The following is a 27,204-nucleotide window of genomic DNA, read 5'->3' as shown; positions in this document are numbered from 1 at the left end:
AAACACCTAAACAAAGCATGTCACCATCTGCAAAATCTGCTTTAGCAACACCGATATTAACGTCATCATCACATGTTTCTTCAATGGACGGATCATCTCCTTCTACAGCAACACCATTATCATTATCTACACAAATATCTTCAACAGACTCAACATCTACTTCTACAGGAAATCCAATATCATCTTTTTTTTCTTCAACTGAACCAATGTCTCCTTCTACAGCAACACCTATAGCAATTACTATGCTTGTTTCTTCAACAGATTTAACAGCTGCTTCTACAACAACACCGATATCAACATTTGTTTCATCAATGGACTTAACATTTACTGTTAAAGAAACACCAATATCTACATCTACTTCTTCAATGGAACCAATATCTATTTCTACTCTAACACCAGTTTTAACTTCTACACCTGTACCTTACATGGACTCAAAATCTACAACTCGGATAACAACACGAGAGATATCAGAAACAACAAAACCAATACCAACATCTGCACTTGATGCATCAACAGACCTAATATCTTCTTCAAAAGCAACACCGATATTAACATATGTTTCTTCACACAATCCAACATCTACTGCTGCAGCAACACCAATATTATCTACACATGAATCTTTTACAGATTTAACATCTACTTCAACAGCAACTCCGGCATTAACATCTACACATGCACCTTCAACAGGCTCAATATCTACTTCTACTTATACAGCAGAAATTATATCAAAATATTTTTCTTCAATGGAACCAACATCCACTGCTACAGCAACACCGATATCAACATTAATGTCTTCTACAGACGCAATATCTACTTCTGCAAAAACACCAATATTATCTACACATGTTTCTTCAATGGATTTAACATCTAGTTCTACAGGAACACCAATATTAACATCTACACATGCTTCTTCCAGGGATTTAACATCTACTGCTACAGCATCTACGACATTAATATCTACAAGTGTTTCTTCAACAGACTCAACATCATCCTCTACATCAACACCGATATCAACATATGTTTCAGGAGAGCCAACATCTACTTCTGCAATAACAACAATATCATCTACACATATGCCTTATACAGATTTAACATTTACTTCTACGGCAACACCAATAATAACATCTAGACATGTTCCTACAACAGTATCAGCATCTACTTCAACAACCACTTTGATATCAACTGATTTTTCTTCAACAGAAAAAATATCCACTTCAACAGCAACACCAATTTCAACATATGATTCTTCAATAGAACCAATATCTACTTCTTTAGCAGCACCAATTTCAGAATCTACACATGTTTTTTCAATAGACTCAACATCTAAAACACCAATATCAGCAACATCAGAGATATCAGAAACACCTAAACAAAGCATGTCACCATCTGCAAAATCTGCTTTAGCAACACCAATATTAACGTCATCACATGTTTCTTCAATGGACGGATCATCTCCTTCTACAGCAACACCAATATCATTATCTACACAAATATCTTCAACAGACTCAACATCTACTTCTACAAGAAATCCAATATCATCATTTTTTTCTTCAACTGAACCAATGTCTCCTTCTACAGGAACACCTATAGCAATTACTATGCTTGTTTCTTCAACAGATTTAACAACTGCTTCTACAACAACACCTATATCAACATTTGTTTCATCAATGGACTTAACATCTTCTGTTAAAGAAACACCGATATCTACATCTACTTCTTCAATGGAACCAATATCTATTTCTACTCTAACACCAGTTTTAACTTCTACACCTGTACCTTTCATGGACTCAAAATCTACGACTCGGATATCAACACGAGAGATATCAGAAACAACAAAACTGATACCAAAATCTGCACTTGATGCATCAACAGACCTAATATCTTCTTCAACAGCAACACCGATATTAACATATGTTTCTTCACACGATCCAACATCTACTGCTGCAGAAACACCAATATTATCTACACATGAATCTTATACAGATTTAACATCTATTTCAACAGCAACTCCGGCATTAACATCTACACATGCACCTTCAACAGGCTCAATATCTACTTCTACTTCTACAGCAGAAATTATATCAGAATATTTTTCTTCAATGGAACCAACATCCACTGCTACAGCAACACGGATATTAACGTCATCACATGTTTCCTCGATGGACGAATCATCTCCTTTTACAGCAACACCAGTACCAACATCTACACAAATTTCTTCAGGAGACTCAACATTTTCCTCTACAGGAAATACAATATCATCTTTTTTTTCTTCAATTGAACCAATGTCTACTTCTACAGCAACACCTATAGCAACTACTATGCTTGTGTCTTCAATAGATTTAACAACTGCTTCTACAACAACACCAATATCAACATTTGTTTCATCAATGGACTTAACATCTACTGCTAAAGCAACACCAATATCAGCATCTGCTTCTTCAATGGAACCGATATCTGTTTCTACTGTAACACCAGTTTTAACTTCTACATCTGTACCTATTATGGACTTAAAACCTACAACTCAGATATCAACACGTGAGATATCTGAAACAACAAAACCAATACCAACATCTGCACTTGATGCATCAACAGACTTAATATCTGCTTCAACAGCGACACCGATATTAACATATGTTTCTTCAAACAATCCAACATCTACTGCTGCAGCAACACCAATATCTTCTATACATGACTCTTTCGCAGATTTAACATCTACTTCAACAGCAACTCCGGTATTAACATCTACACATGTACCTTCAACAGGCTCAATATCTACTTCTACTTCTATAGCAGCAATGATATCAACATATTTTTCCTTAGCGGAACCAACATCCACTGCTACATCAACACCGATATCAACATTTATGTCTTCAACAGACGCAATATCTACTTCTGCAAAAACACCAATATTATCTACACATGTTTCTTCAATGGATTTAACATCTAGTTCTACAGGAACACCAATATTAACATCTACACATGATTCTTCCAGGGATTTAACATCTACTGCTACAGCATCTACGACATTAATATCTACAAGTGTTTCTTCAACAGACTCAACATCATCCTCTACATCAACACCGATATCAACATATGTTTCAGGAGAGCCAACATCTACTTCTGCAATAACAACAATATCATCTACACATATGCCTTATACAGATTTAACATTTACTTCTACGGCAACACCAATAATAACATCTACACATGTTCCTACAACAGTATCAGCATCTACTTCAACAACCACTTTGATATCAACTGATTTTTCTTCAACAGAAAAAATATCCACTTCTGCAGCAACACCAATTTCAACATATGATTCTTCAATAGAACCAATATCTACTTCTTTAGCAGCACCAATTTCAGAATCTACACATGTTTTTTCAACAGACTCAACATCTATAACACCAATATCAGCAACATCAGAGATATCAGAAAAACCTAAACAAAGCATGTCACCATCTGCAAAATCTGCTTTAGCAACACCGATACTAACGTCATCATCACATGTTTCTTCAATGGACGGATCATCTCCTTCTACAGCAACACCATTATCATTATCTACACAAATATCTTCAACAGACTCAACATCTACTTCTACAGGAAATCCAATATCATCTTTTTTTTCTTCAACTGAACCAATGTCTCCTTCTACAGCAACACCTATAGCAATTACTATGCTTGTTTCTTCAACAGATTTAACAGCTGCTTCTACAACAACACCAATATCAACATTTGTTTCATCAATGGACTTAACATCTACTGTTAAAGAAACACCAATATCTACATCTACTTCTTCAATGGAACCAATATCTATTTCTACTCTAACACCAGTTTTAACTTCTACACCTGTACCTTACATGGACTCAAAATCTACAACTCGGATATCAACACGAGAGATATCAGAAACAACAAAACCAATACCAACATCTGCACTTGACGCATCAACAGACCTAATATCTTCTTCAAAAGCAACACCGATATTAACATATGTTTCTTCACACAATCCAACATCTACTGCTGCAGCAACACCAATATTATCTACACATGAATCTTTTACAGATTTAACATCTACTTCAACAGCAACTCCGGCATTAACATCTACACATGCACCTTCAACAGGCTCAATATCTACTTCTACTTATACAGCAGAAATTATATCAAAATATTTTTCTTCAATGGAACCAACATCCACTGCTACAGCAACACCGATATCAACATTAATGTCTTCTACAGACGCAATATCTACTTCTGCAAAAACACCAATATTATCTACACATGTTTCTTCAATGGATTTAACATCTAGTTCTACAGGAACACCAATATTAACATCTACACATGCTTCTTCCAGGGATTTAACATCTACTGCTACAGCATCTACGACATTAATATCTACAAGTGTTTCTTCAACAGACTCAACATCATCCTCTACATCAACACCGATATCAACATATGTTTCAGGAGAGCCAACATCTACTTCTGCAATAACAACAATATCATCTACACATATGCCTTATACAGATTTAACATTTACTTCTACGGCAACACCAATAATAACATCTACACATGTTCCTACAACAGTATCAGCATCTACTTCAACAACCACTTTGATATCAACTGATTTTTCTTCAACAGAAAAAATATCCACTTCTACAGCAACACCAATTTCAACATATGATTCTTCAATAGAACCAATATCTACTTCTTTAGCAGCACAAATTTCAGAATCTACACATGTTTTTTCAATAGACTCAACATCTATAACACCAATATCAGCAACATCAGAGATATCAGAAAAACCTAAACAAAGCATGTCCCCATCTGCAAAATCTGCTTTAGCAACACCGATATTAACGTCATCATCACATGTTTCTTCAATGGACGGATTATCTCCTTCTACAGCAACACCATTATCATTGTCTACACAAATATCTTCAACAGACTCAACATCTACTTCTACAGGAAATCAAATATCATCTTTTTTTTCTTCAACTGAACCAATGTCTCCTTCTACAGCAACACCTATAGCAATTACTATGCTTGTTTCTTCAACAGATTTAAAAGCTGCTTCTACAACAACACCAATATCAACATTTGTTTCATCAATGGACTTAACATCTACTGTTAAAGAAACACCACTATCTACATCTACTTCTTCAATGGAACCAATATCTATTTCTACTCTAACACCAGTTTTAACTTCTACACCTGTACCTTACATGGACTCAAAATCTACAACTCGGATATCAACACAAGAGATATCAGAAACAACAAAACCAATACCAACATCTGCACTTGATGCATCAACAGACCTAATATCTTCTTCAAAAGCAACACCGATATTAACATATTTTTCTTCACACAATCCAACATCTACTGCTGCAGCAACACCAATATTATCTACACATGACTCTTTTACAGATTTAACATCTATTTCAACAGCAACTCCGGTATTAACATCTACACATGAACCTTCAACAGGCTCAATATCTACTTCCACTTCTATAACAGCAATGATATCAACATATTTTTCCTTAGCGGAACCAACATCCACTGCTACAGCAACACCGATATCTACATTTATGTCTTCAACAGACGCAATATCTACTTCTGCAAAAACACCAATATTATCTACACATGTTTCTTCAATGGATTTAACATCTAGTTCTACAGGAACACCAATATTAACATCTACACATGCTGCTTCCAGGGATTTAACATCTACTGCTACAGCATCTACGACATTAATATCTACAAGTGTTTCTTCAACAGACTCAACATCATCCTCTACATCAACACCGATATCAACATATGTTTCAGGAGAGCCAACATCTACTTCTGCAATAACAACAATATCATCTACACATATGCCTTATACAGATTTAACATTTACTTCTACGGCAACACCAATAATAACATCTACACATGTTCCTACAACAGTATCAGCATCTACTTCAACAACCACTTTGAAAACAAATGATTTTTCTTCCACAGAAAAAATATCCACTTCTACAGCAACACCAATTTCAACATATGATTCTTCAATAGAACCAATATCTACTTCTTTAGCAGCACCAATTTCAGAATCTACACATGTTTTTTCAATAGACTCAACATCTATAACACCAATATCAGCAACATCAGAGATATCAGAAAAACCTAAACAAAGCATGTCACCATCTGCAAAATCTGCTTTAGCAACACCGATATTAACGTCATCATCACATGTTTCTTCAATGGACGGATCATCTCCTTCTACAGCAACACCATTATCATTATCTACACAAATATCTTCAACAGACTCAACATCTACTTCTACAGGAAATCCAATATCATCTTTTTTTTCTTCAACTGAACCAATGTCTCCTTCTACAGCAACACCTATAGCAATTACTATGCTTGTTTCTTCAACAGATTTAACAGCTGCTTCTACAACAACACCGATATCAACATTTGTTTCATCAATGGACTTAACATCTACTGTTAAAGAAACACCAATATCTACATCTACTTCTTCAATGGAACCAATATCTATTTCTACTCTAACACCAGTTTTAACCTCTACACCTGTACCTTACATGGACTCAAAATCTACAACTCGGATATCAACACGAGAGATATCAGAAACAACAAAACCAATACCAACATCTGCACTTGATGCATCAACAGACCTAATATCTTCTTCAAAAGCAACACCGATATTAACATATGTTTCTTCACACAATCCAACATCTACTGCTGCAGCAACACCAATATTATCTACACATGAATCTTTTACAGATTTAACATCTACTTCAACAGCAACTCCGGCATTAACATCTACACATGCACCTTCAACAGGCTCAATATCTACTTCTACTTATACAGCAGAAATTATATCAAAATATTTTTCTTCAATGGAACCAACATCCACTGCTACAGCAACACCGATATCAACATTAATGTCTTCTACAGACGCAATATCTACTTCTGCAAAAACACCAATATTATCTACACATGTTTCTTCAATGGATTTAACATCTAGTTCTACAGGAACACCAATATTAACATCTACACATGCTTCTTCCAGGGATTTAACATCTACTGCTACAGCATCTACGACATTAATATCTACAAGTGTTTCTTCAACAGACTCAACATCATCCTCTACATCAACACCGATATCAACATATGTTTCAGGAGAGCCAACATCTACTTCTGCAATAACAACAATATCATCTACACATATGCCTTATACAGATTTAACATTTACTTCTACGGCAACACCAATAATAACATCTACACATGTTCCTACAACAGTATCAGCATCTACTTCAACAACCACTTTGATATCAACTGATTTTTCTTCAACAGAAAAAATATCCACTTCTACAGCAACACCAATTTCAACATATGATTCTTCAATAGAACCAATATCTACTTCTTTAGCAGCACCAATTTCAGAATCTACACATGTTTTTTCAATAGACTCAACATCTATAACACCAATATCAGCAACATCAGAGATATCAGAAAAACCTAAACAAAGCATGTCACCATCTGCAAAATCTGCTTTAGCAACACCGATATTAACGTCATCATCACATGTTTCTTCAATGGACGGATCATCTCCTTCTACAGCAACACCATTATCATTATCTACACAAATATCTTCAACAGACTCAACATCTACTTCTACAGGAAATCCAATATCATCTTTTTTTTCTTCAACTGAACCAATGTCTCCTTCTACAGCAACACCTATAGCAATTACTATGCTTGTTTCTTCAACAGATTTAACAGCTGCTTCTACAACAACACCAATATCAACATTTGTTTCATCAATGGACTTAACATCTACTGTTAAAGAAACACCAATATCTACATCTACTTCTTCAATGGAACCAATATCTATTTCTACTCTAACACCAGTTTTAACTTCTACACCTGTACCTTACATGGACTCAAAATCTACAACTCGGATATCAACACAAGAGATATCAGAAACAACAAAACCAATACCAACATCTGCACTTGATGCATCAACAGACCTAATATCTTCTTCAAAAGCAACACCGATATTAACATATTTTTCTTCACACAATCCAACATCTACTGCTGCAGCAACACCAATATTATCTACACATGACTCTTTTACAGATTTAACATCTATTTCAACAGCAACTCCGGTATTAACATCTACACATGAACCTTCAACAGGCTCAATATCTACTTCCACTTCTATAACAGCAATGATATCAACATATTTTTCCTTAGCGGAACCAACATCCACTGCTACAGCAGCACCGATATCTACATTTATGTCTTCAACAGACGCAATATCTACTTCTGCAAAAACACCAATATTATCTACACATGTTTCTTCAATGGATTTAACATCTAGTTCTACAGGAACACCAATATTAACATCTACACATGCTTCTTCCAGGGATTTAACATCTACTGCTACAGCATCTACGACATTAATATCTACAAGTGTTTCTTCAACAGACTCAACATCATCCTCTACATCAACACCGATATCAACATATGTTTCAGGAGAGCCAACATCTACTTCTGCAATAACAACAATATCATCTACACATATGCCTTATACAGATTTAACATTTACTTCTACGGCAACACCAATAATAACATCTACACATGTTCCTACAACAGTATCAGCATCTACTTCAACAACCACTTTGATATCAACTGATTTTTCTTCAACAGAAAAAATATCCACTTCTACAGCAACACCAATTTCAACATATGGTTCTTCAATAGAACCAATATCTACTTCTTTAGCAGCACCAATTTCAGAATCTACACATGTTTTTTCAATAGACTCAACATCTATAACACCAATATCAGCAACATCAGAGATATCAGAAAAACCTAAACAAAGCATGTCACCATCTGCAAAATATGCTTTAGCAACACCGATATTAACGTCATCATCACATGTTTCTTCAATGGACGGATCATCTCCTTCTACAGCAACACCATTATCATTATCTACACAAATATCTTCAACAGACTCAACATCTACTTCTACAGGAAATCCAATATCATCTTTTTTTTCTTCAACTGAACCAATGTCTCCTTCTACAACAACACCTATAGCAATTACTATGCTTGTTTCTTCAACAGATTTAACAGCTGCTTCTACAACAACACCAATATCAACATTTGTTTCATCAATGGACTTAACATCTACTGTTAAAGAAACACCAATATCTACATCTACTTCTTCAATGGAACCAATATCTATTTCTACTCTAACACCAGTTTTAACTTCTACACCTGTACCTTACATGGACTCAAAATCTACAACTCGGATATCAACACGAGAGATATCAGAAACAACAAAACCAATACCAACATCTGCACTTGATGCATCAACAGACCTAATATCTTCTTCAACAGCAACACCGATATTAACATATGTTTCTTCACACAATCCAACATCTACTGCTGCAGCAACACCAATATTATCTACACATGAATCTTTTACAGATTTAACATCTACTTCAACAGCAACTCCGGCATTAACATCTACACATGCACCTTCAACAGGCTCAATATCTACTTCTACTTATACAGCAGAAATTATATCAAAATATTTTTCTTCAATGGAACCAACATCCACTGCTACAGCAACACCGATATCAACATTAATGTCTTCTACAGACGCAATATCTACTTCTGCAAAAACATCAATATTATCTACAAATGTTTCTTCAACAGATTTAACATCTACTGCTACAGCATCTTCAATATTAATGTCTACACATGCTTCCTCAACCGATTTAACATCTACTGCTACAGCATCTTCAATATTAATATCTACACATGTTTCTTCAACAGACTCAACATCATCCTTAACATCAACACCGATATCAACATATGTTTCAGGAGAACTAACATCTACTTCTGCAACAACACCAATATCATCTACACATATCCCTTATACAGATTTACCATCTACTTCTACAGCAATACCAATATTAACATCTACACATGTTCCTACAACAGTCTCAGCATCTACTTCAACAGCTTCTTTGATATCAACTGATTTTTCTTCAACAGAAAAAACATCCACTTCTACATCAACACCAATTTCAACATATGCTTCTTCAAAGGAAGAAATGTCTACTTTTACAGCAACACCGATTTCAGCTTCTACACATGTTTCTTCAATGGACTCAACATTTATAACACCAATATCAGCAACCTCAGAGATGTCAGAAACACCTAAACAAACTATGTCGCCATCTGCAAAATCTGCTATAGCAACATTTATATTAACGTCATCACATGTTTCTTCAATGGATGGATCATCTCCTTCTACAGCAACACCATTATCAACATCTACACAAATGTCTTCAACAGACTCAACATCTACTTCTACAAGAAATCCAATATCATATTTTTTTTCAACTAAACCAATGTCTACTTCTACAGCAACACCTATAGCAATTACTATGCTTCTTTCTTCAACAGATTTAACAACTGCTTCTACAACAACACCAATATCAACATCTGTTTCATCAATGGACTTAACATCTACTGCTAAAGCAAAACCAATATCAACATATTCTTCTTCAGTTGAACCAATATCTATTTCTACTGTAACACCAGTTTTAACTTCTACACCTGCACCTATCATGGACTCCAAGTCTACAACTTTGATATCAACACGAGAGATATCTGAAACAACAAAACCGATACCAACATCTGCACTTGGTACATCAACAGACTTAATATCTTCTTCAACGGCAACGCCGCTATTAACATATGTTTCTTCAAACAATCTGACATCTACTGCTGCAGCAACATCAATATCATCTACACATGAATCTTATACAGATTTAACATCTACTTCAACAACAACTCCGGTATTAACATCTACACATGTACCTTCAACAGGCTCAATATCTACTTCTACAGTAGAAATTATATCAGCAATTTTTTCTTCAATGGAACCAACATCCACTGCTACATCACCACCGATATCAACAATTATGTCTTCAACAGACGCAATATCTACTTCTGTAAAAACACCAATATTATCTACACAAGTTTCTTCAATAGATTTAACTTCTAGTTCTACAGGAACACAGATATTAACATCTACACATGCTTCTTCAACCGATTTAACATCTAATGCTACAGCATCTTCAATATTAATATCTACACATGTTTCTTCAACAGACTCAACATCATCCTCTACATCAACACCGATAACAACATATGTTTCAGGAGAACCAACATCTACTTCTGCAACGACTTCAATATCATCTACACATATGGCTTATACAGATTTAACATCTACTTCTACGACAATACCAATATTAACATCTACACATGTTCCTACAACAGTCTCAGCATCTACTTCAACAGCCACTTTGATATCAACAGAAAAAGCATCCACTTCTACATCAACACCAATTTCAACATATGCTTCTTCAAAGGAACCAATGTCTACTTCTACAGCAACACTGATTTCAGCTTCTACACATGTTTCTTCAATGGTTTTAACATCTATAACATCAATATCAGCAACCTCAGAGACATCAGAAACATCTAAACAAACTATGTCATCATCTGCAAAATCTGCTTTAGCAACACCGATATTAACATCAACACATTTTTCTTCAATGGACACAGCATCTCATTCGACAGCAACACCAATATCAACATCTACACAAATGTCTTTAACAGACTCAACATCTACTTCTACGAGAAATCCAACATCATCTTTTTTTTTAAATGAACCAACACCTCTAGCAACTACTATACTTTTTTCTTCAACAGATTTAACAACTGCTTCTACAACAACACCAATATCAACATTTGTTTCACCAATAGACTTAACATCTACTGCTAAAGCAACCCCATTAGCAACATCTGTTTTTTCAATCGAACCAATATCTATTTCTACTATACCACCAGTTTTAACTTCTACACCTGTACCTATCATGGACTTAAAATCTACAACTCAGATATCAACACGCGAGATATCTGAAACAACAAAACCAATACCAACATCTGCACTTGATGCATCAACAGACTTAATATCTGCTTCAACAGCGACACCAATATTACCATATGTTTCTTCAAACCATCCAACATCTACGGCTGCAGCAACGCCAATATCATCTATACATGACTCTTTTACAGATTTAACATCTATTTCAACAGCAACTCCGGTATTAACATCTACACATGAACCTTCAACAGGCTCAATATCTACTTCCACTTCTATAACAGCAATGATATCAACATATTTTTCCTTAGCGGAACCAACATCCACTGCTACAGCAACACCGATATCTACATTTATGTCTTCAACAGACGCAATATCTACTTCTGCAAAGACACCAATATTATCTACACATGTTTCTTCAATGGATTTAACATCTAGTTCTACAGGAACACCAATATTAACATCTACACATGTTTCTTCAACAGACTCAACATCATCCTTAATATCAACACCGATATCAACATATGTTTCAGGAGAACCAACATCTACTTCTGCAACGACACCAATATCATCTACACATATGCCTTATACAGATTTACCATCTACTTCTACAGCAATACCAATATTAACATCTACACATGTTCCTACAACAGTCTCAGCATCTACTTCAACAGCTTCTTTGATATCAACTGATTTTTCTTCAACAGAAAAAACATCCACTTCTACATCAACACCAATTTCAACATATGCTTCTTCAAAGGAACCAATGTCTACTTCTACAGCAACACTGATTTCAGCTTCTACACATGTTTCTTTAATGGACTCAACATCTATAACATCAATATCAGCAACCTCAGAGTCGTCAGAAACACCTAAACAAACTATGTCATCATCTGCAAAATCTGCTGTAGCAACTCCGATATTAACGTCAACACATTTTTCTTCAATGGACACAGCATCTCATTCGACAGCAACACCAATATCAACATCTACACACATGTCTTTAACAGACTCAACATCTACTTCTACGAGAAATCCAATATCATCTTTTTTTTCAACTGAACCACTACCTCTAGCAACTACTATACTTGTTTCTTCAACAGATTTAACAACTGCTTCTACAACAACACCAATATCAACATTTGTTTCACCAATAGACTTAACATCTACTGCTAAAGCAACCCCATTAGCAACATCTGTTTTTTCAATCGAACCAATATCTATTTCTACTGTACCACCAGTTTTAACTTCTACACCTGTACCTATCATGGACTCAAAATCTACAACTCAGATATCATCACGAGAGATATCTGAAACAACAGAACCGATAACAACATCTGCACATGATGCATCAACAGACTTAACATCTTCTTCAACAGCAACTCTGATATTACCATATGTTTCTTCAAATGAACCAACATCTACTACTGCAGCAACACCAATAACATCTACACATGACTCCTATACAGATTTAACATCTACTTCAACAGCAACACCTGTATTACCAACTACATATGTACCTTCAACAAGCTCAATATCTACTTCTACAGCAGAAATTATACCAACATATTTTTTTTTAACTGAACCAACGTCAACTGCTACAGCTTCAACAGGCGTAATATCTGCTTCTGCAACAAAACCAATATTATCTACACATGTTTCTTTAATGGATTTAACATCTAGTTCTACAGCAACAATGATATTAACATCTACGCATGCTGCTTCAACAGATTTAACATCTACTGCTACAACATCATCAATACTAATATCGACACATGATTCTTCAACAGACTCAACATCATCCTCTGCATCTACACTAATATCAACATATGTTTCAGCAGAACCAACATCTACTTCTACAACAACACCAATATCATCTACACATGTGCCTTATACAGATTTAACATCTACTTCTATACCCATATTAATATCTCCATCTACACATGTTCCTACAACAGTCTCAGTATCTTCTTCAACAGCCACATTGATATCAACAGATTTTTCTTCAACAGAAACAACATTCACTTCTACCTCAACACCAATTTCAACATATGCTTCTTCAATAGAACCAATGTCTACTCCTACAGCAACCTTGATTTCAGAATCTACACATGTTTCTTTAATGGAGTCAACATCTATAACATCAAAATCAGCAACCACAGAGACATCAGTAACACCTAAACAAAGCATGTTACCATCTGCAGAATCTATTTTAACAACACCGATAATAACTTCAACAGGTGTTTCTTCAATGGAATCAGCATCATCCTCTACAGTAACACCAATAATAAAATCTACACTTGTTTCATCAACTGAACCAACATCTCCTTCCACAGCAACATTGATATCAACACATTTTTCTTCAATGAAACCATCATCTACTTTTCCAGCAACACCAATGGCATCGACACATGTTTCTTCAATGGATGTAACATCTACTTCTGCTGAAACACCCATATTAACATCTACACATGTTCCTTCAACAGACTCAATATCTACTTCTACAGCAGCAATGATATCAACAGATTTTTCTTCAACACAACCAACATTCACTGATACAGCAACACAAATATCAACATATGTTTCTTCAACAGACCCAGTATCTACTTCTGCAACAACACCAATATTATCTACACATGTTTCCTCAAGGGATTTAACATCTAATTCTACAGCAACACCGATATTAACATCTACACATGCCTCTTCAATGGATTTACAATCTATGGCTACATCATCTTCAATATTAATATCTACACATGCCTCTTCAACAGACACAACATCATCCTCTACATCAACACCGATATCAGCATACGTTTCAACAGAACAAACATTTACGTCTGCAACAACACCAATATCATCTACACATGTGTCGTATACACATTTACCATCTACTACTGCGGCAATACCAACTTTAACATCTACACATATTCCTTTAGCAGACTCAACATCTACTTCAACAGCCACATTGATATCAACAGATTTTTCTTCAACAGAACCAACATCCACGTCTACAGCAACACTGATTTCAACACCTACACATCTTTCATCAACATATTTAACATCTACTTCTACAGCTAAACCTATATTAACATCTACACATGTACCTTCAACAGACTCAATATCTGCTTCTGCAGCTAGAATGATATCAACAGATTTGTCTTTTTCAAAACCAACATCCTTCTCTATAGAAACACCATTATCATCTACACATGTTTCTTCAACAGATTTAATATCTATGTATATATCAACACCAACATTAACAGCTACAAGTGTTTCTTCAATGGACACAACATCTACTGCTACAACAACACCGATATCAACATCTACTCCAGTTCCTTCAATAGAATCAACATCTACTTCTATAACAACATTGATGGCAACATCTACTCCTGTATCATCAACAGACTTAACATCTACTTCTACAGCAGCGCTGATATCAAAGTATGTTCCTTCAATGGAATCAACATCTACCTCTACAGAAACACCAATAGCTTCTACACATGTTTCTTCAACAGATTTAACAACTACTTCTATTGCATCATTTTTGTCAAAATATGTTTCTTCAAAGGACCCAAAACATACTTCTACAACAACACCAATTTTAACATCTATGCTTTTTTCTTCAATGGTCTCAACATCTACAACACCAACAACAACAGTAGGGACACCAGAAACATATAAACAAAGCACATTATCATCTGCAGAATCTACAACACCAACCCCAGCACCAATATCAACCTCTACACATGTTTCTTCAGTGGACTCAACATCTGCTTCTAGAACAATACTGATATCCACAAGAGAGACATCAGAAACATCTAAACAAAGTATGTCATCAACCCATGCTGTAAAGTTAGCAAAACCTACTGAAACTTTAGTTACAGCATCTACAGGATTTGCAACAATGACTTTAGGAAATTACACAAAAAAATCTTTAGAACATGAAAAAATAATTCCCACGGAACCGGGCGTAACAAACTTGACGGAACATAAAGCAACATTAATCACAAAAGGTACATCAATTTCTAGACATGATAGAGAGGCCAGAAGAAAAAGTGTAGTATTTACAGCATTATTGTATTTTAATGGCTTTCCTGCTTTTATTTTTTTATTGCTACATGTGTGCACATTATAGTATTAAATTGTACAAAGATACATACTGACCTTCTGTATTTGCTGTCTTTAGGGGTTGATTTCGGCAGAATGGAAGCTCAACAGGTAAATATTCTTTACAGTAATATGAACACACAGCTACAAAGAATTATTTGATATTGTCTTATCTGAATGATAATAATTCAGATTATTTTCTATCCACTAACAATATCACACAAGAACATTTTCTGCTGTACAAAATTAAAAACAGACTATACTCTTTTAATTATTGACCTCATTGTTTTTGCTGCCAGAGACCATAAAGAATGAATTTTATGGTGCTCAACAATCAGAAAACTAAATTTGTGTTTAGCTATGTTCTGACCTCTGGTGGCAGACCACTACTAAATGTGACAGCTTCCCCCCTGGCTGGTTGTTATGAAGCCGGCAGCCGCAGCCATTTTGACAACCATGACTCATCCCCACCTCACACATTCAGCTGTCACCTGGAGATGGCTGGCCAACAGTGAAATGTAAAAAGAAAATAGCGTGGTCCCCCCCCCCCCCCCCCATAACTCTTACCAGGCCATTTAGATCTAATATTGATTTTAAATATAGAAAAAAGCATGGGATTCCTCCCAAAAATCCACAACAGATCTTGTCTGAGTATGCAGCCTAGCAGACCAGGAAAAAGGTGGGTGAGTCTGCAGCCCTTCCATAACTATAGTAGGTCACATGCCCTTAATATGGGGAGGGACCTTGATATGTTGATTAGGACAATAGTTTTTTTTCATATCAGCCCCCAGATAATGTCCCTGTGTAAATGAGTAAGGGGTACATAGTATCCATACTCATTCACCAAAAATAAAAAAAAATTGTCGATAGAGGCATACACAGTTTTTGGCAAGTCCTTTAAAGAAAAATAACCCCCAAGATTTTCTCACATTGTTCAGAAATGCAGATCCATGGCAGTCATAATAAATAATATCTGATGTCCACTAAAAGAAAAAAACCCACAGACTCTTTATGCCCAGTATAGATTCTGGGGAGAGGAACCTCATTCCATTTGTTTTTTTGCATGGGGCCCCATTTAATCAAGGAAAAGGGTCTTATATGTTGTTTAGAGGTTTTTTTGTTTTTTTTTTAGGTCCCTTATTAACATCTTTATGAGACCCTCATCTAGGATTTGGGTCGGGTATAGATAAAGGTAACTCACAAACAGAAGTATATAGCAGAGTGCTCTCATTTGGAAATTAATCAGTATTTTTCTTTCTTTGTAAATATCTATTTTACTGCAGTGGATTGTAAACAATGTACAGCTGCTGCACTTTACAGGGAGTGTCAAACTTAATGTTTTAAACATTTTTCTTGCTTTAGAACATGTTCCCCAGCGCAGTACCTACCCCCCAATACCATTTGTTTGGCTTTCTTTTTCCTTTTAGTCTGGAAAATGACTATTGTCTTTTACTGTTTTTTTTTTTAACATTCAGCTCCCACTGACTTCAACGGAGTTCGGATTCGGCACCTGAACTTTAGTTGTCTTCAGGGAACCTGCCCTAAATATAATTAGTAAAGATCACAAAAGTGCTAGAAACAGGCAACCACACATAAGTTTAGCTAAACGCTGTTTATCCCCCCATTAATGCAGAGATACATATTCAGCATCCCCAGACTCTGTTCCTGGGTACAACACACTATGAGATGTCTCAGGAGCAAAAAAGCAATCTAAGAATCTAGGAACTTTTTTAAATTTTAGACACAGAGAGATCTACCTGAAAGCAGAATTTCCAGGTACTTCTATAGGAATAGTTACATCTACTTTGCTATTTTTATATGCATTGTTATGTCTAGCTCTAAACTTTTTTTTTTTTTTTTTTTTTTGTAGAGGGAAATCTTCACCAAATACATAAGTAAGTAATCCTATGCTACAAATACCAGGGATCAAATCTCAATCACATCTCTCAAAACATTGACATTTCCCTCTCTCAGAATCATCACCTTTAATTCAAATTACAGATTTTATAAATATCCTTCTCTCTCATACCACAACATGTCCAACCCTCTTAACACCTTTTGAAAAAAATATGCAAATTAATTCCACATTCCCCTGGCATTTTATTTTCTTTCTACACTTCACAAGTTTCTTCCCAATCTACTAGTAAACCTGCCTATGCTCTTGCTTGGGAACTTGATCTGGGAGACTCTTTAGATATCATTGAATGGAATAAAATCAGGCCTAATGTGCTAAATGTTCATTAATGCCCTAGCCCAAGAGATCACATATAAACGACCCCTTCACTGGTATGTGACTCCAACAAACTTATCACATATTTCTCCTTCAATCTCCCCTTTATGCTCTAGAGAGGTAGTTCTCAATTCCTGTTCTCAGGACCCACTAACAGGCCAGATTTAAAGTATTACCTTGGGGAGATGCAGACTAGAATACTGCAACCACTATGCAGCAAAAAATATCACCTGTGATGTATTTCAGTTATCTTTCAAACCTGGCCTGTTAGTGGGTCCTGAGGACCGGAGTTGAGAACCACTGCTTTAGAGGATGTAATGCTAGAGGGACCCTATTACATATTTGTTGGGAATGCCCTATTGTCCAGAAACTGTGGACAAAAATGTATGATATGATTACCTAAATTTTCGATAAACTCATAATTCTGGATCCTTGGGAAGCCTAACTACATAGACCACATCTGAGCTTTAGAAAATCTGAAAGAAAATTGATCTTCGTTTATTTTTTTGGCCACACGACAAACAAATGCTAAAGCCTGGAGAACTCCAGCCTTGAATTTTTAAGAAGCAAAGAATTATGAACACCATGATGCATGAAAAATTATCCTCTATTCAACTTGTTAACTATTCTAACTTTTTAAAAAATCTGGCCACCATGGTTCAATTATACCAACAAACTTAATATAGATGTTTTTTTTGCTTTCATTCTAAATTTATATAGCTATGCTCACCATTCACATGAGCCCAGCATATCATAACCTTCCTCTCCTTCTTCTCTTCTTTATTGCTATTCCTACCCCCTTGCCTCTTTTTTTTTTTTCCATTTCTTAGTTTTTGTTATCAAACATTTTTACTATATTTAAATTGTCTACATATTAAACACATTTATTTCTGGTCGATTATTATATAGTATTTGTTTCTATATTTGTTGACGTTATTATATATAATGTACCTGTATTATTCGGTTTATGTATTTTATTCTAATCTTCTAAATAAAAAAAAATGTGACACAAATACCAGTTTTTACAATTTTAGTTAACATGACCAGAAAAAAGTAACATGTTACATTTTAAAGATTATGTCTGTATTATATGCAAGAGAAAATAAGAAATATATCATTTAACATATCTTTTTGTTGATAATTTTGATGTTGACATAAATTTGTTTTATGTTTTCTAAATCCATCATTAAGACGAAATGATTTAAACATTCCTCATAGCCTTTGTTTGTGAGCAGTGCGTAACACATAGGGGTTTGTTTACTAAGCTGAAGAGTGCAAAATCTGGCGCAGCTCTGCATAGAAACCAACCAGCTTTTTTTTTTTTTTTTTTTTTGTCAAAGGTAAATTGAACAAGCTGAAGTTAGAATCTGATTAGCTACCATGCACACCTGCATCAGATTTTGCACTCTCTAGTTTTAGTAAATCCTTCCCATTCTGTAGGAATTGTCAATTTTTTAGTTAATAATTTTATCACTAAGTAGTAATGTAATCTTTTCCATTTTTTACATTCATCCATTTTCTTTAATAACTCGCAAGATGTGACAACACCATCTTCATGGACATCTACTAGTGTAAAATCAAAAGAAAGTTCATCAGCTGTTACTTCTACGATAGAGAGAGTTACAGAGGGTAAAACTACAGCAGCAACAGAATCTGTTATACTAGCAACCACAAGAAATGTTACAGAAATCTCAACTACATCAATACCTTCTGCAACCACAGACAAAGCGACCAAGGCTATCACCTCATTTTTGGGAACTACAGCTACAATGCCATCAGGAAACTATACAAACGTGGCATCGACAGTTCTATATTCCACCATCCAAGGGACCACTACAAAAACAGCCGATGAAGTCACAACTAAGGGTACAACATCAATCGACAGCAAAACTAAAGCACTTACATCCAAAGAAACAACTACAGCAACTTCCATAGATGCTTCAACCATGTCAAGTACAGGGACATCTTCAATATCAAAACCGTGGACATCTGTGGTAGGAAGAACTGAACATACAGTGAAATCAAAGGAAGAAACGACATTATCTACAACGTTAACAACTGAAGAGGGATCACAAACATCTATAGATCCTGCAACAACCCAAACAGTCACAGAAGATTTTAAAACAATGCATACGCAAAGTATAAAACTTACATCAGACACCCATGATGATAATATGTCAACCTCGGCAAGTGCTGTGTCAACAGATGTAACAAAGGTCAATGTAGTCACCTCTGTAGAAGAGTCAACAATTTTATCAACAGCTGCTACATCTGGTACAAAAATGACTATAAAAACTTTAACAGCAGCCAGTGATGTTGTAACTAAGTCCTATACAGAACCAACTGTAGGTAGCACAGCTGAGACCAAACTAACAACAACAGAATTCACAACTAAAAATGATTCCTCTTCCGTAAATACTTCTTTAGACCCTGAAACACTGCCAGCAAGCATGACATCTGAGGTTCCTTCGCTATGGTCTACAGTGCCAACAAAAGCTCAGGAAGCAGTGATTACAACATCCACAGATGCTGGAACAATTCCAGTAGGTAGAAGTGTAGGTAGTACATCAACACATCTTTTTATGACAGTTACAGGTTCTGGAACTGCAGCTTTGTTACCATCAACAAAAGGTGCAACTGAACCGATTTCACAAAACAAAGAGATTAGTCCTACAGTGACCACAAGAGATGAAACAACGCAAAGCAAAGGGAAAGACGTAATCAGTCCATTTACAGAATTCACCACTTTGCAAGGAAAAGGTTTAGAAACCACACTGCCAACGACAACACTGTCATCAAAAGGATACATTACCAAACCATTTACAATCACTAGTGAAAGTGTGAGTGATCTTACAACAAAACCATTTAAAGAAACAACAGAGAAACAAGTAGAGACTACTGTAAATACTTTTACAATACTTTCAACAGAGGTTCTAACTGGACCAACAAGTATGATTCCAACCAGTTTTGATATTAGTAAAGCAACAGGCACATTGGTTGAAGATTTGCCAACAGAATATAAAGGAACATCAACTTTATCAACCCCATTTACAACAGCCCAAGCTTTAGTAGCCACCACTGACCTTATAACACCAGTAAGTACTGGTACAAAACAGGATACTACAATAAGTGCAGGTGTACAGACAAATGCACCCTTCACTGACAAACCTTTCAGAGCTTTAACCTCTACAACACCAGTAAGAGTATCTGCGGAAACATCTTCAGGAACTATTGGAACATCTAAAGATATGTTAACAGTTACGGCAGAAACTACAAATGTTACTTTTGTCTCACAATTAGCTAAAACAATATCTCTAAAAACATCACAAGAAACACCTTCTGAATATCAAACGACTCAAGAAGGAATGAGCAGAGCAAAAGATTTTACAACACTATCTGTACCTAGTCAGAGTACATCAGAAGCAATAATATTTACCAAACCAGCTACTGAAGTAGTAACTCCATATACAGAAGGTTCTTCAACACAAGGTACAACAGAAAAGATACAAGCTACTATTAAAGCAACATTTGATCCACATAAAAAAGTTACAGATCCACCAGCTACAAGAGAGTACAAAGAGCCTACAACAACAAAGAGTACAATGGCAGATGGAAGCTCTACTACAGTGATGAAAAAAATAGGTATGACTGTGAGAGATGAAGTTTTAGCATCACCTGCATCACATTTAGGATCAGCAAAAGAAAGATTAATAAATATTACAAAAAGCACAGCTGTACCTGGAACAACAACCACAGACTCCATCAAAGACACAACAAAAGAAGTAACAGGAACAACAATTGCGGAAAGTGTAAAAATGACAACAGTCGAAAAGGGAGCTGCCACAATGGAACACACAAAAACTACCACCGGAACCCTATCATCTAAAATTACCCCTTTGATAGAGGTAAATACAACACAGGTAATAACAGGTACTCATACAGAAACAGTAACAGCAAGCTTGAGCACAGAAAGCAGTGGCGGTACAATTAGTGTTATTAGTACAGTAGCACAACCAACAACAACCTTCAGTGAATCTTCAACTCTAGAAGAGGTAACCAAGCCAGAGAAAAGTACCAGAGGATTGGATGTGACTATTTTAACATCAAATGTTAGCATAGGAATAACTACAGAGGCAGGAATTATATCAAAGGGAGAAACTGTAACAACTCTAAAAATGCATCCTGGTAAAATAACCACAATATTACCAAAATCCACTATGGAGACTACCTACAAGACTCCATTACTTACTTCAAAAGAAACTCACATAGCTGGCACAGCAACACCAAGATTGACAACTGGCAGTGACACAATTATACCAACAACTATAAAAGTACAAATGTCTGAATCTACTGAAACAACAGAGTCAGTCAAAACTAGCAAACCTGAATTAGTTCAGACAGCAGGAACTACTACAACGGTTCTGGAAACTGTCACTCCTACATCAGCACCAACCGATACTACTATGGGAGCAAAAACCACTGATGAACCCAAAGCACCTCCCATATTTAAAAATACTACAACAGCAATGGCGGCTGGCACTGTTACTTTAACCCCAACAACTAAAACTACTAAGATGTTGCAAACTTTTGAATCAATTTCAACCGCAAAAGCAACAGATATTAAAACCACTAAATTAACAATTGCAACTACTACTACACCAGTAGAAATTGACACTTCTACATCAACATCAGCAACCAGTGGTACTACAGGAGGGCAGACAATTGAGTTTATTACAAAGGCAATGGTGAGTAAAGCTTTAACTACCACACCTAAAATCCCCATTATACCAGGAACTACTACATTAGAAGCAACAACCAATACTATCACAATATCACATACAATTGAGTCAAATGCAGCTTCAAAGACAGCTAAAACTTTACCTACCACATCTATATTGCCTTTTACCACTGGAAAAACGACCTTATCATTGGCCCCTGACACTGCTACAACAGCATCAATAAGCACTACTAAAGTAGCTCCTTCTACAGAATACATTACAACAGTAAAAACAACCAAAATTCCATCAGTTAAATCAAAAGCACCTCTAACAGCTGGAACTTCAATGTCAGCGGCAATAACCAATGCTACTTTGGAAGCACAGCCTACCAAAATTATTACAACAAGGATATCCAAAACTACAACCACTGAACCTAAAGGACCTTTTACAAGTGATATTACTACTGTGCATCTATCAACTGACACTGTAACACCAGCACCATCAATCAACACTACATTGGCAATACACACCACTGAATCTATCACGACATCAAAATCAACTACTGAAAGCAAACAAGAGAAGACAACACAAGTGCTTGATGTATTCACAACTCCTACTGCAGCAGTGAGGTCAATAATAACTACAGGTAATTCAACAAGAGGGCTGTCAACTACAACAGCTGCAACTTTTGATGCAGAGACTTCCACATCTACTGAAAATACAATATCTGCAAAGCAGACAACAACTTTAAAAGCCCTTGTGAAAATGACTATAAGTGTTTTAGCAGGATCCTCAAAAATACCTTACGTCCAACAAAAAACAGAGCCAGCTGTCAAGAAAGGAAACTTCTCAGAGACTAAAATGGCAATGCATACTACAGATTCAACTGCAGATTTTGCACACACGAGTCAAACAACTTCTGGAGTTCCAACACTTATAAGTACAAAAGTAGTGCATACATCTTCACTAGCAAAAGTTACAACTGAGCCAATCACTGAGATTACTAAAGTTTCTTTACCTTCCTCAAGTTTTCAAGTGACCGAAAAAAAATTTTCACCAGAAACAAAAACTGCTATAATGGAAAAAACATCAACAACAACACAACCTACAACTGCAAAATCTACATCACAAAGCACCTTGGAATTTATAAAAGGGTTAACAATGCAACCTGAGAAAAATGTGACGTTGCACAGCACAACAGATGCAAAAGATACTGTTGCTATAGTTGGGGAAGTCTCAACCAAAAAAGTGGACTCTGTAAGTGTCAGTGGTAAAACTACTGTAGGAACATCTAAAGCAACAACAGCGGGTATCTTCACTATAGCAATTAGCAAAGCAACTGTTCCAGGAATAGGAGATGAAAAGGACATAACTACGAGTTCAACTACAAATATCACCAAGCAAACAGCCGGCAAAGTTTCTACAGTCGTCATTCAAAAAGGAGAAGCAACATCACCAGAAGATACAACAAGCAAGCCTTTAATAACATCTTCTAGTCACATAGGTTTAATTATTTCCAACAAGACAACAGAGAGAGTTGTTAATGCAACAGTCAGTGCAACAACAATAAGAAGCCATGTCAATATCACTGAAAGCTCAACAGCTATTACCAAAACAACTGGAGGACTAGTGACCAGCAGTCTAAAGTCAAATACTACCAAACCTGGGACAATCAGTATTAACACTACAATTCCTCTAAACAGAACAACTGCATATTATATAGGAAATGTTACATTTGTCCTTATTGCAGTCAACACCTCATTGCCTACAAATATAACAATGCCACCAGGTAAAGGTTTATATCTTTGTACACTCATTCTAAATGAAAGTTAAAGTCGATTTATTTGTTCCCCTGTAAAGTCCATCAATCCTGTTGTACCTAGGCTTTAAATTTGGCATTGACTTTAGGATAAGCTCTGCCTATATTGCAACTATTTCATAGTACATCATAAGAGACTTACTGGCCAGTGGAGGGTCTTGCGTGAGACTGCTGAATGGTAAGGATCAGGCTTAGCTCCAGGATGAGTGTTGAGTCAGGAGTTAATGGTTAAGTTTACTTTTTTCCTAAATTCCAGCTTCCTTATGTGCCAATATTCCATTAATACACCTCTGTTGCAGAAAAGAAAAAGCCTTTTTTTATATTCTACAATTTCTCCAATGGAAAACACCATTCATTTTTATTGTTTCACTTTAGGCATTATTACAATCACTGCTCCTGTAAAAATGATTGTTTAAAAAGAAAAATGTTTGCATTGATTCATGTCCCCCAGGTCAGTACCCGGATCCCCATACACTTCTTTGGCCAATAACTTGAATTTAAGCCTTTAAAATTAAGACTTTTGATTTTTCATGTTCGTGTCCCATAGACTTTAATGGAGTTTCAATGTGCGCTAGAACATTTCCCCTGTTAGCGATGTTCTGGTGCGAACTGAACAGGGAGATGTTTGACTCATCACTATCCTATTCCTTTTTCCAGTATGGTCCAGCACTGTCCACTTCTCTCTGAAGTTCTGGCCTATTTGGCCATAATTTCTGTAATCAAGTAATTCCTATGATCGTCAGTTCCATCCAGTGGCCAAAATGGGGTATATTTTCTAATGGAGATATTTCAAAAATAAATAATACATCTTGGCCAGTAGATGGAGGTCATCAATCTATTACTAAAATTACTACCAGATTTAATGCAGCCTGCATGAATGTGTGTAACATTCGTCCAATGTATGTACTTTAAATACAACTCTAACTGTAGCTAAATTTTTTTTAAAAAAGTATTTAATAATTTTTGAAGTGGATACACAATTGTATTAATTCATTGTCTTTTTATGTTTGCTTTGATTTCACATTTAAAGTATAACTAAAGGCAAAACTTTTTTTTTTTTTTTCGTTTTGGATAGAGTGCAGAGGAATTAGAACCCTTGTCATTATCATTGAAAGTGAAAGTAAAAGAAAATCCCACATTTGGGTTGTCTCCAGAAAAGTAATAGAGGGGAAATCTTCCAATGGGGACACTAGTTCTGGTGACCTGGGGGTCCCCAAGGAATTTTCCTAATTTGTAGGGATTTCCTCTTGCTTCCTGTTTGGCTATGGGACAGGAAGTTAAGGGAAATCTCCGCAATGGGACACAGATGATGAAAAAAATCTGTTGGGGGCTATAACCCTCCCTTGCTCTATCCAAAATGCAAAACAACTTTTGCCTTTAGTTCTACTTCAATCTATCATATTTTTTTTTCTCCTGTCAACTGTCATTGTTTATTCTAACTTTTCCTGCAGCTTTTTGGCTCCATGCCTATGTATGTCTCCTGAGTCTCTGTTATCATGTCTCTCATCTCATTTAAAGCGGAGTTCCGGGCACAAAATTGACCTAATCGATTTTGTGCCCATCCGCTTGCTTTGCTTCACCTGAAAAGGAATTGGTTAGTTAGGATTATTTTTTTTTTACTTACCTCGTAATTGTAGAAAGAAATACTCACCTTTTTTCACTTCCTCCCTCTGTGGCCGTGGCCCGTGCCGTCACTTCCGGTTTGCAATGATTCCTGGGAGCTGAACGTCATCGTTCCCAGGAATCAATGCGACGGCACTGGCCCCGCTCGTCACTTCCGGTGCGACGCCGCATTCCCTGCTAAACAGCTTCTGGGCATGCCCAGAAGCTGTGTAGGAATACGGCGCCGCACCAGAAGTGACGAGAGGGGCCGGTGAAGGCGCATTCTGGGAGAAGAAGACGCGGAAGAGGACGCAGAAGAGGATCGCGCTGGCTTCAGCTGCCCACAACAGAGATGGCAACGCTGTGGAAGAAATTTTATAAGTGAGTATTTCTTCTTGCAGGTAAGTGCGAACCGGGACAGATCAGAATCTAGCCATTGTGGAATGTACTAGCCCTGACTGTCCCGGGGGTATGTTCATTGAAAAAATGTTTCTGTGCCCGGAACTCCGCTTTAACCACTCTTATTTATTTATGCTGTTTTTGTTTATCGATATTTTAGTGGCAAGTGAATATGAGGATTTGCCTAGCTGGGGTATCATACTTACCTGCATGGGAGTAATAGCGGTAACGGTTTTGCTTTTGACCCTTTGTTGTATGGTAAGTTTAGATCATGTTTTATAAAACTATTTTACAGAATTAAATGACCATTTATCATTGTTGTAATAATATAGTCCTAATGTATATCTTTACTGCCTCC

This window comes from Pelophylax lessonae (genome assembly GCF_965119305.1).
Source record: "Pelophylax lessonae genome assembly, chromosome: 7".
Classification (NCBI taxonomy): domain Eukaryota; kingdom Metazoa; phylum Chordata; class Amphibia; order Anura; family Ranidae; genus Pelophylax; species Pelophylax lessonae.
This window is presented reverse-complemented; position numbering follows the sequence as displayed.